Genomic DNA, 17,529 nt, shown 5'->3' with positions numbered 1-17,529 from the left:
CTGATTTCTCACTGACCGTGTGTGTTCTGAACTTGAAACTGTAAAATGCGAAGTATTGCAGAAAATAATTTGCATGGACAATTGATGACGAAATCTCCTCTTAGGTAAAAACACCAAGGTTTTATATACTGCCATGAGTCAATTTGGTCAATTTGATCTGCTTGTTCACAAACATATATACAAATTTTGAGAATCTCTTCAGAAGAGCTTATTGGCAGGATCACTCAAAAACTATCAAATTTTAATGAAATGTTTAGGAGGCTTGACACAAAAAAGTCCATTGACTTTTGAAGTGTATCTGAATTTTTGGGCAGATCCAGGGATTTCTTTCATTTTCAATGACAAGGCAAAGTAGGGCATTAGCCTTGACAGCTGTATTTTTTGCTTTCCAAGCACCCATTTAAATTCCTCATCCTTTTTGTAGAGCCAAAGTTTCAAACTTCATTGCTGCTGTCCAAAACTGTTCCAGATTTGAAAATATGCTCTATGGACCTTCAAGGGACCGAAACATAAAAGAATAATGCAGCACAGACTGTCACAGACAATCTATGTCTTGACTTTGAGAAATGTGTTTAGGGAATTGTCGTACCTGCCCTTGAAGTATTTTTAAACTGAACTACTAATACAAAGCATTTTATATCTTGTTTATACTTTAATACGTCAAAGTCAGGTATGCACTTGGTGGAGGAGTATCACTAACTGATTCATATACTAAGATGCACAGTGAGAACCAAAGGCGGTAAGAAGGTAGGAGAAAATGTAGATCCAGTAGATGGTGGTAATGCACCTTGACGTAGGAAGAGGAAGAAGAATAGGCTAATGTAATATATTGTCAATATTCCCATCTATTAGCTTTGTGTTTTAACGGGACACAAAGTCAAAATGCATGAATCAACTGTGACATCTGATTTATCAGAAGACTAAAGCCTGGATTAGTCAAGCAAATAAAAAAGACTGGGCTCATGTCTGTCCATATCTGCCAACATATGGCCTATATTTTTAGCACTGGTATGGTTGCCTTGTTTAAGGTTACATGTACCTAAAAAATATGACACCATCATGTACTAGCTCAGAAATTCAGTTTTGAATTCTGTATCAAATATTTCAAGCTTTATTATCTGAACAATTCCTCCATATTGAAGTCTTAATCTTCAACCCCACAATTCAGGAACAGAAGGAAATTTCAGGAGTTTTACATGTGTACAAGCGACTTGACTTGCTGGTCTGAAACAACTCCTGAATATATCGTGCTCTATTTTTATACATACTTAGAACAATCAATTGAGTTATAACAGGGTAAGCTCTTATTTTGGGGAGGACAAAGTGTCATCAAAAGCTACAGAGTTGCTGCTAAATGGATCTTTAGGTGAGATTATTTTGGTAATCAGTGTGTCTGTGTTTATCTGTAATTCAAGTGCAGTCAGATCAGGATAATATTCTGAAAGTTGAGTGAAAAAGGAGTGAATATCATTCAGTTAAGAAAGGTTGGTATCGTTTGAATGACTGTGTCCCTCTTAATGTGTTCTAGCCTTTGTTCTAAAGGCTAAGGGCTCTAACAGGCTCAAAAGGGTTTTGTGAGTGAATTGCGATGCTTGAACCCTCATCTGCAGCATTCCAAGACTGACCTTGAACAATACTGAAGCATTGCCCTGTGCTGCCTTTTAATCTTTACCCTTCAATATCTGGCCCATGCTCGCCTGACACTGAAGAAACACCAGCTCTGTCATATGTGTCCTGAAGTAGCTTTTTCTTCAGCTGCATTTCACATCAAGGAGATGTTGCAATATTACAGCCAGCATGCAGGCCCATTGGCTCGGCAACAGTTTTCAGATTAGATTACAAAACGGTGCGCTTCACATCTGCCCAGCTGTACAGACCGGAGCATGGTTACATTGTGTCTATAAAGAAGACATGGTTCAGTTTGTGTGTGTGTGTATGATCCTCTGATAGGGGTGTACAGTGCAGGATGAGAGGGAGAGAACATCAGAAAGATAGTGCCTGAGTACCAGCATATGGACACTGACTGAGAGTGTAAATCAGAGAGAGAGAGAGAGAGAGAAGAGAGAGAGAGAGAGAGAGAGAGAGAGAGAGAGAGAGAGAGAGAGAGAGAGAGAGAGAGAGAGAGAGAGAGAGAGGTATGACTTGAAAGTTTGTAAGAAGCAGGTGGGTTTCTGCGAGGAACAATTCGAAAAAAAGACCATATGAGGGTTCTTAGTGTTGCCGGCCTGTCAAGCTGCAATCTTTGAAGTGTGTGTTTTTGTGTGTGTGTGTGTGTGTGTGTGTGTGTTTGCAGGAAGGAGGGGGCATGTTTATGTGACTCAAAGTGACTGCATGGATTCATGTCAGTACAACGTCTGTGAGTGTGTGTTTGTGTGTGTGATCTGTGGATCTGAATCTGTGTGAAGGTGAGCCAGGGGTTCTCCTGACTTGAGGGCTGTCTGACTGATGTGTGAAGAGGTGTGTGTCGGTGTGTGTCTGTGTGTGTGAGGAGTGTGCACTGCCTCCACCCCTCTTTTCACTCTCGGTGTGTCCTCTGTGGGGTTTTCCATTGACTGGTTAGATCTCCACTGTTGGATCCAGCAGGTAATCATCCATGCAGAGATAAAACCAGAGCAGAATAAGTTGAAAATGCTGAAATTCCCTTCAAAAAACTGCTTTCTTGTATCTTTCCGCTGAGTCTCCTTAGCATGCTGTCTAAAAAGCTCCATTAAAATTGCATGTTGTCTATTGCAGAATGTATGTAGTAACCAGCTGGTGTGCAGGGTCACATATTTATGCTTTACCCCAAAACATCAAAACCTTTCAAGCCCAGTTCACTTCAAATGTATAGCTTCTTGTGCCGTCATGAAAGTGTGTGTGTGTGTGTGTGTGTGTGTGTGTGTGTGTGTGTGTGTGTGTGTGTGTGTGTGTGTGCGTGTCTGTGTGTGTGTGCAGGGGAGTACGTGCATGCGGTTTGTTTTGTTTTTCTCAACAGGCAGGTGTAGAAGTCAGTGATCTCTGCTGGTACGTATCTACGACTTTGTCCACACAGGTGTTCGTCCTGCAGTCCTCAACACACAGACACACAAATACACACACACACTTATGATATGCGCACACCATCTGTCATCACTTTTCTGTGCATGAGATTAATGGTGCTGTGGGAGTGACTCAGCTCTGCTGAATTGAGACATGATAAAAACAAACTATGTGTCCTTCCCAAATGCTTAGACCTACGAGCTGTGAACTCATCCAACAAATGACTAACAAATGACTTCAATTCTGACGCACTTATCAGAGGCAACAATTCTACAAACTTGGGTTGTATCCACCACTGTTCAAACCCACACAATTTGAACTCAAGTTCTATTGAATGCCCCAACATTTGTATCAGTATCAGGACTTTGAATGGTTAGGTTTTCTAATGTGCAAAATTCTGATTAGCTAAATGGTTGTTTGTCTCTAAAGCCTGAAACATGCTTCTGCGACTGCGTCTGCGTCTTTTCACGCCGCTGTGGCGCAAGACTCGTTGTCATTCATGCTTCCCCAACCGTTGCGCGTCTTACAAAGCAATTCCGCGCCAGAACACTAGGCGGAGTAATGCTTTTTGTCGAAGACGACCTGAGAGACGCCTTCTTTCTTCTTCATCGATTGTTTATTTACATAGCTACTGCGGCTCCTTGTAGCCTTTTTCAGGCGGACAAATACGCCAGTCAGTGACGGGTTATACAAGTGGACATACTTTCGGATCTCTTCTGCCAAACGCTCTTCTATTTGGTCCATATTCATTCTTCTAAATCTCCCGTTGTTTCTGCCTGTATTATGGGGCATGAAACCGGAAATGCAGCTCCAGAAGGGATGTAGAGCAGACCAATCACAGCCTTGAGGGCTGAGTGAGCTTGCGGAGCTTTGCCGTAAATTTTAGAAAAGTGGGTCGACACCCGTCAGCACGTAAGAAGGGATACATTAGCACGTAAGGGACCCGGAAGGGCTCTTGCGCTTACGGGTCCGTGAAAACGCAGAAGCATGTTTCAGGCTTAATGCCCTATAGCAGGTCATATGTGGTAGACTTTCTAGGTTGTATCTGGCCTCTGGGGGGAGGGTGGGGGGGGGGGGGGGGTCTCCAGCTCCCTGTGTACCTCAAAGGACAAGCTAAGATATATAGCTGACAGGTTTGGTTTTAGATTCTGCTGCTACTTTTAGCTAAAAGGGTCAGCACAGCACCAAATTAATAAAACTTACAGATATCGTTAGCGATTAAGTGCTGGTGGTAGTCAATGACAGTATCTGTGTTTATAGACAGATGGTTACTAGCAGTGTCAGGGCCGGCATACTTTTGGGTGGCCGAGTAGACTGCAATGGCCGAACCAAAATAAGATGGTCTGGTCTATGGAGAAACTAGCCTTACCATCGCATAGTTAGCTGCTTTGAGCAGCTACACTTACGGTCTGCAATTAATCCCTGGATAGTTTAGCCGAGAAGGATGTTTTACCCTTCGTTGCTACTGAATGGAGGAATGCATTTGTTGACTATATTTGGAGGTGCCTTCAAAATCAGACAGCCTAGTTGCAACGTTGTGACGCAATCTGTCTTCCAATGCAGCCTTTGAATTAATAGTTTTGCAGCAGAAGGTTCTTTAAACTAAAATAGACCTGAGTAGCAAAGGCATACTAGGGAATAGATTTAAAATAAGCGTTGTACCCAATTATCTCTGAAGAAACCATACACAGTGAAACCACAGCACAAGCTAAAGTAAACCAAGTGTGACTGACGTTCACCTCCACACCCTCCTGCCGCTTTCCCTCAGCCTGCTCCAATGAAAGAGCGTTCGCTGACATATTGCAGATGAAAGATTCACACCAGCGCACATATTTTCAACCCTGTTATCATAGATGGTTCCAAAGCAGTTGTTGAACATGTTGCTGAGCAGACGGCAGATTCCATGTCAAATACCCATCTAACCACTGTGTTCAGCTCATATCCACAAACCTGGAAACCACAAATTACACACAGAATGGGAAGGACATGAGACCGGGCAAAGAACGAACACCAGGCATAGGAGATCGAACTCTCTGAGTTTGTTTCAGAGAAGAACACAACATCTAAAATTGTAGTTTGTTGCCATAAAGACTTTGATTTACCTGAGGTCAAAAAACAATTCTGGCTGAATTATGCTCGACAATGCATGCTTGCCAGTAGATGTAGAAAGGAACATACAAACTCATTTGATCTTGTAGGTGTGTATGTTGCTCATGAAACATTGTGGGGGTGAAATGAAGTGTAATAACCATCCAAGCTGGCCGAGCTGCACATCCTTTCTGGGAAAGTGCAGTTTAATTTGAAAAAGAGGTATTGGGAAGAGAACTGATAGGAGGGAAAGGAAGGGATTAGAGATGAGACAGCAGACACTTATTCCCCTGTGGTTCTCCACCCCTGTGGTGTAAAATCATTTATGTGGCTTACGGCGGACATGTTTGCTCAATGCTATGGATTCACAGACAAATTCACTACTAAATTCTTAATAGGAGTGGAAACATCCATTAACATGCCAGACAAGGAGGGGTAAAGGGAGGGAGAAGATGACAGGGGGAGGCACAAAACAATGTACTGTAAACTCAAATAAAAACCTATGTGGTAAAGATGCTCTTATATAGTTTATTAGGGTTAAATGAAAAAAAAGTTGCACCGAAACATTGAACCACACAAAACAGATTTGAACATTTTCTAAAAGCTCATTTACATTTTTCAGCTTCAGGGCAAATAGTGTCAAATTTGAGCCTCAATTTACAGAGAGCTGAAATTCTCCTAAAAAAAAGGGGACGAAAAACTGGGTATCATCTAACGTGAAAGTGTGTGTAAAAGGCTCATTAAGAAAGTATGTAGAAATTGAGAAAATTGTACATTATGTACAATAATTACTATTTATGTACCAATGGTCATAACACAGCAGTTCATAGATATGAGACTGTTTTGTGTATGGTCTTCCCAGATCAGTGCAAAAGAACTTCAAGCAGGATGGCTTGAACCTAAAAAGTTAACTAAAACCTAAATGTGTTATCGCCCCACTATGGCCACTCCATTAGATGATATGACATTGACACAATTATAAAAAAATGTTCGATAGTCTTTATTTAGTCTCCCTCCTACATTCACACCTTAAGAGGCCACAGCCCCGAGACTCCTAAATACTGACCCAGAATTCAATAATGGCCGCTGTATTTTTATTATCAGCCTTCATGGGTAGTCAAACACCACAGCCTCTGGGGTGTACACACACGCGTGCAAACACACCCACACACACACAAATATATATATATATATAGCGAGAGAGAGAGAGAGAGAGAGAGAGAGAGAGAGAGAGAGAGAGAGAGAGAGAGAGAGAGAGAGAGCAAGAGGGTGGAAGTAATTAAAGCAAGTGGAGCTAAATTGAAGTTTATTGAACTCATCTCTCACACACTCCCGCTCCGTCGATAGATCACTCAGCAAGCTCTATCGACCGCTGCAAAGACTTCCCTCTGCAAAACATTCCTCTCTGCAGTGACTGTTTGTGTGTGTGTGTGTGTGTGTGTGTGTGTGTGTGTGTGTGTGTCTGTGTGTGGGATGATAGTTGGTGAACAAGAGAAAGGGACAGATGCAATGAGGGATAGAAGACTTTAGAAAAAGACAGAAAGGACTATGCAGATGATTTGCAAGAAAACGTCACTCTGCATCCTTCTCTATCTCTTCATCCCTCATTTCTCCTCTCTCCCTCTCCCTCTCCCTAACCTCTCTCCTCATCGGCCCTCCTCTGGGCATCCTTTCTCTTTATATCCTTTTTTCTCCATCTATCTATTGGGAGGGATAATGATTTTAACTAAATTAGAGTCTTACACTTCCCTGCCCCACTAGATTAGCGGATCAATGGAACAGCATTTGTGTGTTGGGGGGAGGAGGGGGGGGGCAGGAGGCGGAGGGGTATGTGGGGCCATATGCATGGACAAAGCCGCTGCTGATGAGAAACAACAAGAACAAAAATGACAGCAGAGATTTTCCAGATATACGGAAATGCATATAGGAGGCAATGGATTTGTATTGACTACTCAGTGGGATTTCTCCACAAGGTCTCGGCATGCCAAATGTCTGTCAAACACAGCACCATCAATGGCACAGATGAAGAATGCCTTGGCTGCTCTGTTAAAATGCCCTCTCCCCCCTCTGCTTGATGTGAATTCAATTGGAGTTGAATTGATTATCTCTTATTTGTGATCAATCCTAAGTGGGTTTGCAACCACTGAAGGCCGAGTCCTTTCACTATGTAGGACTAGGCTTCTCGGTCTCAGTCTTTTTCTCCTCCACTTTCTTCATCCATTCCCCTGTAAGTGTGTTGATTATATCGTTCGACCTGATGGAGATACTAAGCTTTGCTCCAACAATGAGCTAACCAAGATGGAGGACTAAATCGAGCTGAGTCAGCTATAGGGATTCAAGCATTATTCAGATAATTACCTTGAAAGAAACAACAAGTACATATATCGTCACAGAAATATCAGTCTATAATCTTTTTCCCCCAGATTATCAGGTCACCTTTTCCCTTGACCATTATAATCCAATTAATTAATCTTGATTTCAAGAGACAACTGGTCAAAATTCGAAGAAACTCCCTATAGGCACACTGGAGATATCATGTATAAGAGGCCAAAAAGTCGTTTTGTGACGACTCAAATCGAATCAATTTATCTTTGAATTCAAGTGAATGTTTAAACTAAATTTGAAGAAAGAGAGTTCTTGAGATATCGTGTTCACAACAACAGAAGGTCACTGGGACCTTGACCTTTGACAACCAAAATCTAATCAGTATTTCTTTGATTCAAACTGAATTTTTTCACCACATTTGAGGAAATTCCCTCAAGTTGTTCCTGAGCTGTTGTATTCAGAAAATTCACCTTTGACCACCAAATTCTGATCATTTAATCTGTCAATCCAAGTGAACATTTGAAAAATTGTCTATGAACAAGCCTGACGGAGGAAGGATGGTTAGCATTGAGTGTTATTTCACCGAAACACATCTATCCACATTTGGGTAAACATTTCTCAAACTTCACTGATTTACTGGTTAACCCGATACATTAGCATCCTGCAAACAGTCAGTCAGTGCTGTTTGGCCCTACCACTATTAAATATACAATTAGATATCAAGTAGCCTTATGGAGCAACGGAACCTGAAAATATTTCGCACGCAGACACACAAAGACGTGCACACACAGCGACACACGTCCATGCATGCTGTGTGCAGCTTTCTGTGCGGAGGGCCTATCAAAGCATGGTGGTTTCCTCCTGTTGGTGGGACAGCTCTTAAGCCTCACACATGAAAGACTGACAAGGAAGTTTTATTACACCCTTTTTTCAAAGCAAGCGTGTGTGTGTGTGTGTGTGTGTGTGGTGTCTGTTCTCAGCTGGGAGAGGTGTAGACAGCGGTCAGGCTGACGAGTTGCCAGATTTTCAGAACAAAACATGACTTCACAGCAACAAAACCTTCCTCAATGCTCTTTTCTGTTGCTGCTCCTTTTATGAAACATGTTGTTGTTAGTGCAAACACGAAGGATTCTACTTTTCACACACACACACACACACACACACACACACACACACACACACACACACACACACACACACACACACACACGTGCAGAACCAGACAGGGTTTGGCCGGTCTGGAGCTCTGGATAAAGACAAAAATTCTCAATGATAAAATAATAGATAATTGTGTAAATTTGTGTAAGCTACAAGGACCGGTCTACTACAATATAAAATAAAGGTGTTTTAACGGAGGTGGAGCACATGCATCATCATTAAAAATAAAAGAAAAACATATAAAACATTAATTTTTCCGGTGAAGAGAGTTGTGCCGTTCGCAGAGCAAATGTTACATATTTAATGAGTCTGGTTACTGTCTAGGGGCCAATGTCTACCAATAAAATTGATTACAAGACAAGATGTGTCAGGTTCTGCTTCACTTGTCACCTCCGCTTAACAATTCGCTGGAGGAAAGACTGAAGGACATTTGGAAAAAGTGAACAAACTGTTTAATACTGCAGAAATCCTCAAACCCGTCATTTTGTATGATTACTTTGAAGTGCAAAGAGAGAAACTGCAGGGACGAAGACAAATCTGCTGTATGTGAAATGATGCGCATGAGAACTGTAATAATCCTGATGTCATTCCCTGTTGTTGTTATCAGCCACAGCTGCTGTCCGAACAACCACACGCAGGCACGACGAGGTGTTTGATCACGTCTTATATTTGTGGTTGTGTCACCTGTGTCTCACTGATGATTTCTCTTTAAAAGGGGAGACGGAGGTGTTTGACTGCGATGACAGTATCCATACCTGAGGAGTTAGGACATGTGGCGGTGACGGACAGTATTTGGAAAAATCAGCGCTCTGCGTGTTTGTGTCTGTGTCTGTATCAGTGACTGTGTATGCAGTTGAGCTATGTAATGCTTGCCTTATACATACTGTGGCATCATGAATACAGCACGTAACTATGGAAATGGAAAGCAGACAAAACACACACGCACGCACAAACGTTGTTATCAGAAGATCAGGATATGAGTGATCACTGCCTTTCTGAGCCAGGGAGATTCCTTTCCTGAGTGTGTGTGTGTGTGTGTGTGTGTGTGTGTCTGTATGTGTATGTGCGTGTGTGTGCGTGTGTGTGCGTGTGTGTGTGTGTCTGTATGTGTGTGTGCGTGTGTGCGTGTGTGTGTGTCTGTGTGTGTTCTTCCAAGCAGTTTTGACCTGCTAGGAGGTAAACAACTTCGTGGCCTCAGGTTGTTCTTAGATATACCGCAATTACACACACTCCTGCACAGTCTCACCCCACACACACACTTTTTCTGCAGAGGAGGAGCGTATCATATGTTGACGCTTCATTGACAAACCTTGGAAGTGAAAGAAAGCAGTGTTCTCTCATTAAGAGCCTCATTCAGTAATTCCATCACTTGACATGTCACAAAGCAAAGATGTAACAGACACCGTATAATATCCAAGTCAACAATATAATGGAAATTTATGAGAGAAACATCATCTGTGAAGGAAGTAAACCCATCTAAACCCTACGCTAGCAGTTTCCTCCTGCCCGCTGCATTTGTGCACCATCAGGTTAAACCATAAACTGTATATATATATATATAAATAATGGACATGTCTCTACTTCAACCAACTATGCACGAAGGTCGCTCTCATGATTCAGAGTGACAGGAACATAGACTAAATAGTGAAAGACAAGTTCTCACGTGAGACAGGGAACTGCATTGATTCCACAACTGCAGCTCAAACTATGAGATCTGACTGTCTGCGTTGAAGGTAAATATGTTTTGGAACATAGCGGGAGCTTATGTTATTATGGGAAGTGTAAAAAATGTTGTGATTCATTGTGAAACTGTGGCAAGACAAGTTATTGAAGTATATGGCAATGCCAATCTAGATTATTAATGGTAAACACTGCAGGATAAAGCCATGTGGGACTAAGATTTGCGAATACATTCGCTGAGCCAATTGTAAGTTTCAACTGTCAATCATGAAGTATTAAATTAGAACTACCCAATGAATACTACCAAATATGTCCCTTTACTAGCCTGCAGGGGGCGATTAATGTGTTTTGACTTCACTTGTGGTCCACCATTATGATGTCCATTATATACAATCTATGGGCTAAACACAGCCTGTACTGATCTTGGTACAGCTACTACTTCTGACTCAGTACGTTAAGTTAGGGTGTTCCTTTAATTTGCTACAATTGGCATGTTTCTTATCTGGCCTTTTATAACCATGATAAATATGTAAAGGTTTATTTCTGATGTCGTGTTTGTCTTTATCAGACCTACATGTGATAATGTACAGTGTTCCGCAACCACAGCACAGCAAGAACAGACGGTTCAGTGAGACACAAATACACTGTAACTCTATAAGATACCCACTTAATTTGTCTGATGCAAAGTAGTGGTGGAAGATGTGACTCTTTGAAAAGAGACAGATATTGCAGATCTGTTCATTTATGGAGCCATTAAAAAAATCATATTTGGTTAAACGGAGCTGGACCTATGGTGTAAGAATTGTGAACGTCTGTTGCTGACTGACGATAGAATTAAAGTAAATCAAAGTGTGTGAAGTGACGGAATCTAAGCTGTAGTCTTCAAACATTTGAACTGAGATATTTGACCTTGCCCTACAGATATAAGATGTGAATGACTATAACCAGAAATTCTATTTTAGGACTTAAAACCTCCAAAAACAGGAAAATGCTCTCTGACGTCACAGATAAAGTGCAGAACATTCCAGATACAAATATGCACATGTAAATATTCCCGATCAAGGTGATCCTCCCTCCACTTTGCAGTTGTTGTCTGGTTCTCTTGTTTAGAACCTGAATCCAGACCCGTCCTGCCCAGCTGTGGGGAGCTTAGCCTGGACATGTCAGGACAGGAAACTCTTGTGTGGTTTAATCACTGACAAGTGTGTGCACGAGAGTCTACATGTGTCCCTATACTGAAGCCTGAAGTCAGGTGGACTGGCACATCTAGGGTCCCCTTTGAAGGTTCATGTACACACACACACACACACACACACACACACACACTCTCCTCCATTGCTCTTTGATGTCGGTACTTTTTCCATCCTCCATGTTGTTGTTGTAGTTGCATTTCTCATAAAAGGTATGAAAAAGATAACTGTATAGTCAACTTTCTTCAAGTTAAGAAAGGACAGTACAGCAAGATGAATGTTAAACTATGTTAGAAAATCAATTTTTATTTATTAATTTATTCTAGAGGCAAATGGTGGCATTTTTCCCCAATAGGTCTGACTATTGTTAAAATAGATATGTTAGTATGTAACAATATTTTTCTTTGCTCTGCCCAAGATTGAAAGAACAATATATTTTCACAAATCAAGTTGTTTTCATTTCTTTGGCTGGCTGGCGGGTTGGTTGGTTGGTTGGTTGGTTGGTTAAACAATAAATCGAAATTTATTAGGTTGAAAAATGACAGATTATTTTGTAGTATATCAAAAGGTCTTTAAACTAGAAACATAGTACTGTGATATTGGGTCAGTTTATTGTACCATTTTACAATAATTTAACTCGCATGTAAAAGCAAGCTACAGGGAGCTTTTGTGCGTACATACACACACACACACACATACAAACACACGTCTGTCTGTCTGTATGTCAGTCAGGTATGGTAATTATTGTTTGGATTTAGCTCTTTGCTGTATGTATGTGTTGGCAGTAAGAAATCAATATGCCTTTACTTTCATAAAAGTCACTGCTGTTGTTGCAAAGGACACCCAGGAAGTAAAATGGGCATCAGTTTCATACTCTCACACACACACAAAAAGTAGAGTAGAGTAACCACTTAACATAGTTTCATGCTAGGGGCAGGTGATGGTTGCTTGCCGAGAGCTTCAGCCGTCATTGCATAAACAAAACTAACAAATGAGGTTATAACAAGAGCAGCTACTTCTTCACTTGCATCAGAAAGTGGTGACACAGCTCCGGGCTAGCTGGTTAGCATGCTAACTATTGTAGAAGCAACGAAGTGGTAGAAATAAATTCAAAACAAGAGTTAACATTGGCCTTGCTTTTCACATGCTCAAAGTAATAGTAAAACTGTGCATTATTTTTTAAGCAAACGCTGTTTTAATGAAGAGATTTCCATCCAGTTTGTTGTGTCACTGTGATCAGTGTAATAAAACATATTGTGAATAGTTTATTGATTTACTCTTTATGATTTTTTTTTTATGATTTGTTTGTGGAATGAATGATTATCTGGATCATACGGACAAACATGGAGTTTCTGGGAAGCCCTGTTCACTTGTTGAAGAGGACTCCATGGGAAAAGGTGACTGTGTTGACGGCGGAGCCTCAGAGGATCAAAAAGCTCTGGTTTTAACCCAACATTTTCCCATGTTGTAATCTTCTTCTAACCATCTTCATCCCTTCATCTTGGGGCCATTAGGACCTTCTAGTGTTACCTGGCCTGTCTGTGGCCCGGTGGAGCCCCAGCGCCCCAGAGCCCCAGCCTTTGTCCAGGTCCGGGCAGTAGGTGAATAGGATGCCCATGTGAGGGGGGCCTCTCAGCTCGAGATACACCTGATACCTGGCTCAGACCCCCACAGCAACTCCCACCCACCACTGCTGCCTCCAAAGTCCCCACTGGACCCCCAGAGCCCCCAACTCCTCCTCCTCTAGTCTGCCTACCAGCTGGCTTTTACAAAAAAATAAAAACTCACAGACATACATCAGGCATGAAGGATGTTATTGTTGACAGTATTTGCAGCTTTGTACCCCCCCGCATCCCTCACCCCACCCAAGTGTGTGTATGTCATGCGCACGCTCTCAGCTCTCAGAGTCTGTGAGGGCTCTGCTCTGTTGTCTGAGCCTCATATCTGTGTGAACTCTGCGTTCACCTTTGAAGTTCTCCACTATGCATCCCTGCACCCCCTTGCGCCCCTCCCAGTCTCTCCTCCGCCGCTTTGATTCCCTTTCTTGTTACGGAGAGTTGGCTGATCCACAGATAATACCACTCAGTCTATTCTAGGCTGCATTTTGGATTAAACAACGGAATACACGGCTCGGGTGCAGAGAAAATAGAGAAGTGCTTAAATGTTTTTGATCTGCTCCCAGTTTCATTATTTGTACGTTTAGATGCATGGGTATGTAGTGTAGTAATATCAAATACAGGCTGATGTGTGGGATAAGTGGTTGCAGACAACTGTCCCAGTGGCTTTGTTTGCACTGGTTCATTGGAGAAAGCTTTCTGTCTATTGCTCTCACTTTTACTGCATGTCACCAATGTGCTGAAATGGCTCAGTGGCTTTGAAGGCACACAGGTGGATTATAAAAAGCCACACGTTTGCATGCAGATGATACATTCTGGGCTGGCCTAAGGACAATACACTGAGTCTTTCATTGCTTCTTTACTGCCTTCACAAACAGTAATAACCTTCACAGCATTTCCCATCATGCATCTGTCTTTGTGTTGGTATCTTGTTTTTGGCTTTAGAGATTATTTCAAGAGAAATCATTTCATTCAAGGATTGTGGAATCACCCTGTACACTAACAAAACATGTTTGTCTTTCAGTGGCTGTTCTGGAGCTTTTGATCATATAGCAGGTTCTTCTTTTGCAGATGCCGATTGTGCGATTGTCATGGGATTGTAGCTACTTTCAGAACATGGTGTACTCTGCATTGCTTTCAATCAGATGGTGGCCATTAGCTCCATTATAAAAAAAAGGTTTGGATATCCTCGTATGAATATTTGAATATTCATTAGACCATCATCAGGGCAAAGGTTTGACAAAAGCGAAACTCGCATCTTACAATGTCATCCAACAGAGAACGATTGCACCCAAGGTACAAACAGTTCAAACTCCAACTATACAACAACTCTTACTGCAGCAATAATTATAATCAGAACACCACAAGTCCTTATCATCTATGTGTTTTTTCCATATAATACCAATAAACTGTGGCGTGTCTGTATGCATGCAAAAAACAAGCCCGCTTGTAATTGATGTACAGTTTTCCCCCTGACCTATGAGAACACTTCTATATCATTTATTCTGGCAATTAAGAAACATTATTGAATTAGCTCATCAACCATGTAAGTGTTTTTTGTACTGAAGATCAAAGAAAACCTGTATTGATTTTCACCCCTGCACACCAGTAAACATTTGTGTGTGTGCGCTTGAATGGCTTGACTTTATGAGGACCAATTTAGAACTTTACAGCACAGGACAAAAATGTGTCCACACCTCCTTGTGTGATGGGATTCATTTCAGCTATAACCTAGACTGACAGCTCTGGTCTAAGGCTCTACTCACAGAATCTGGAGTTACAATTTGTAACTAATATTATAGTTTGAGTAGGGTACGACCTTTAGGACTATGACTAATGGGTTGATCCCACATGTGACCTTGCAACAATGAATTTAAGACTGGAGTGAGGATCCCACCTGCATTTTGGGAACGTTTTTTTGGTTAAGACTTGGTTTCAGGAACATAATCAAATCAATGCATTATGTCAATGAGTGTTCTCACAAAGCTAACAGCACAAGTGTGTGTGTGTGTGTGTGTGTGTGTGTGTGTGTGTGTGTGTGTGTGTGTGTGTTTCTACAGGAAATGATAAATGGCTCATTTCGATCTCTCAGCTGTCCAGTCCTCAGCCCGTTTACACAAGCCAGCTACGACGGCATTGTCAGCAGAAACAAATGATCTATCAACAGACACACGATTTTGCAGCCTGGTCAGTGGTGAGTATGATGGATTGGGCCCAAGGTGTGTCTTGTCTGGATTATTGATAGGCTGGTACTGGAGTGGCAGCATGAAATATTAATAGAGTGGAGCTAAGCGCCAATCTGACAAAGAATGAGAGGCAGAAAGGGAAGGGCAAAGAGAGCGATGTTTGAAATGCAATGACAGAAGTCATACCTGAGGCCTTACAACATGGAGAAGTGCTGAGCAGCATTCGAAAGAGCAAAGCGTTGAGTTGAATGTGTCTGAGAATTCAAAAAATGTCTGATATCAGTATCACATTTTTTTCTCTTCTTAATGGAAATTCCCTCCATCCTTGATACATTTCACAAACTGACACACACAAAAACACACACGAATGCTTCTCTCACTGCTTGTGTCACTCTAACCCACATCCTTTTGCGGTTCTTTTGCTCTCCCCTGCTTTGATATCTGAGAACCGCTGACTTACGTGGACAGACAAAGCACACCTTTGTCTTTGCCACACGGCTTGTGTGTTTGTCATAATTTGCATGTGTATTTGAGGGTGTTCAGGCCCCCCCCCCCCCCCACACACACACACACAATCACACAAACAAAAGTACAATACCTAGCCAAAAATTTGTCCCCAGTATCACACTTACAATGACAAAGAGGTTTGTAACGTCCCTCTGCTTGGGTGTGTGTATGTCTGTGTGTGTGTGTGTGTGTGTGTGTGTGTGTATTGATGCAGAGCTGCAGCACAATCTATTCTAATGATTTCCCATAGACACCTCAAGTTGATCTGGGAAAGCAGGGAGGAAGAATGTCAAAAGAGAAGAAGGAAGAGATGGAGGGAGGGAGGGAGGGAAAGAAGGACTGAAAGAAGATGGAGGCAGCACAGAGGGAGAGGAGGGTATATATGTTGAGGGGTAAATGCCAGTTATGTGCACGCACAATGTACAGTAGAAATATTATGTACTCATTTCTAAGCAATTTTTCCTAATAGAGGTTTATAATCTGTAACAAATGGCTGAGTTAAAGGTTATTAAATTACTCAATAATATGAACTAATACAATATAAGCCAGACACACCTGCTCCTTTACTGGTTAGTACATTAATTGTCAAGTTAAAAATTCTGATGTGTGTGTGTCGCTTTTTAATAAGCACTTAAATCTGCAGTTATAATTATTCGTAATTCAGAATAAAAGGTCAACATTTTCCAATCCTTTAAAAATCTGCCAGTAAATCTTAGGAAGTCATCTGACAATGTGAATATTCATCAGTTATTAGTCTGCTCCTATAAATAGCTAACATTCTGATTTTGACCCAGTTAAAAAGATAAAGCACGAGACATCAGCCAGAGAGATTTTCCACAAACAGCTTCTAGAAAATAAAGCACTGTTGGTATCTTTATCAGTCACTATTAAAGTCATTTGCTTCAACTTGTAGTGTGAGCTTTGGCTTGAAGCTAGGGTTCCTCGATTGAGCAAAAGTCACAAGTATTAAAGGGAGCGCTGTATTCTCTTTATATGTGTGTGTGTGTGTGAGGGGTGTGTGGGTGTGTGCGTGTGTGAGGCCTTGAACCTGCACTTTGGAATTTCCTCCAATCACCTCACATTGTTCAAACTAACAACGAGTCAAAGACGACGGGGCAGGACAGAAACACTCCACACCCTTCAGTGTGTCTCTGAGGAACCATAAGCACTTCCAGGTCAAAAGGTCAGCAGGATGATCTCACGGGCAATAAGAGGAGCGCACACACACACAAACACACACAAACTACACAAGTCCACTTCAACAGGTAATAATTAATGATTTCCTTTGCCTATTTCTTAAATTTCACCCAATTCATCTTATGAAGCAGTACTGCCATTCATCAGCCCCCCCTGGTAAAGGCTCACAGTAGCCTGTCCTCCGCTGAAGGACATTCCGACCTTTACGATATAATGATAATAAAACAGTAGCAAGAGAGCATGAGAACAAATGGAATCACCATGTCTGTTTATCCTCCCTGGTTTCTCACGCCCGAGAGAGGGAAATTACTAACAGTGAAACAAGGGATAGGAAAATACAACAGACGTGGAGACACTGCCAAGGGAAGAGACAAGTGAAAATATCCCTTTCCGTTCATTTTTTGGATGATTTCAGTTTTGTCTTATGAGGTGCTTATCATTTTAATGGGATTGTCAACCTGTTGCTAAACTCTGACTAATACACCTGCATTTTCTTGCCCTTTGACAAGCTGTAAAACAATGGATGTACGGGAATATTTAAAGTGTTTAAAATTAGCATGTTTC

This window comes from Pleuronectes platessa, chromosome 3 (assembly GCF_947347685.1).
Source record: "Pleuronectes platessa chromosome 3, fPlePla1.1, whole genome shotgun sequence".
Lineage (NCBI taxonomy): Eukaryota > Metazoa > Chordata > Actinopteri > Pleuronectiformes > Pleuronectidae > Pleuronectes > Pleuronectes platessa.
This window is presented reverse-complemented; position numbering follows the sequence as displayed.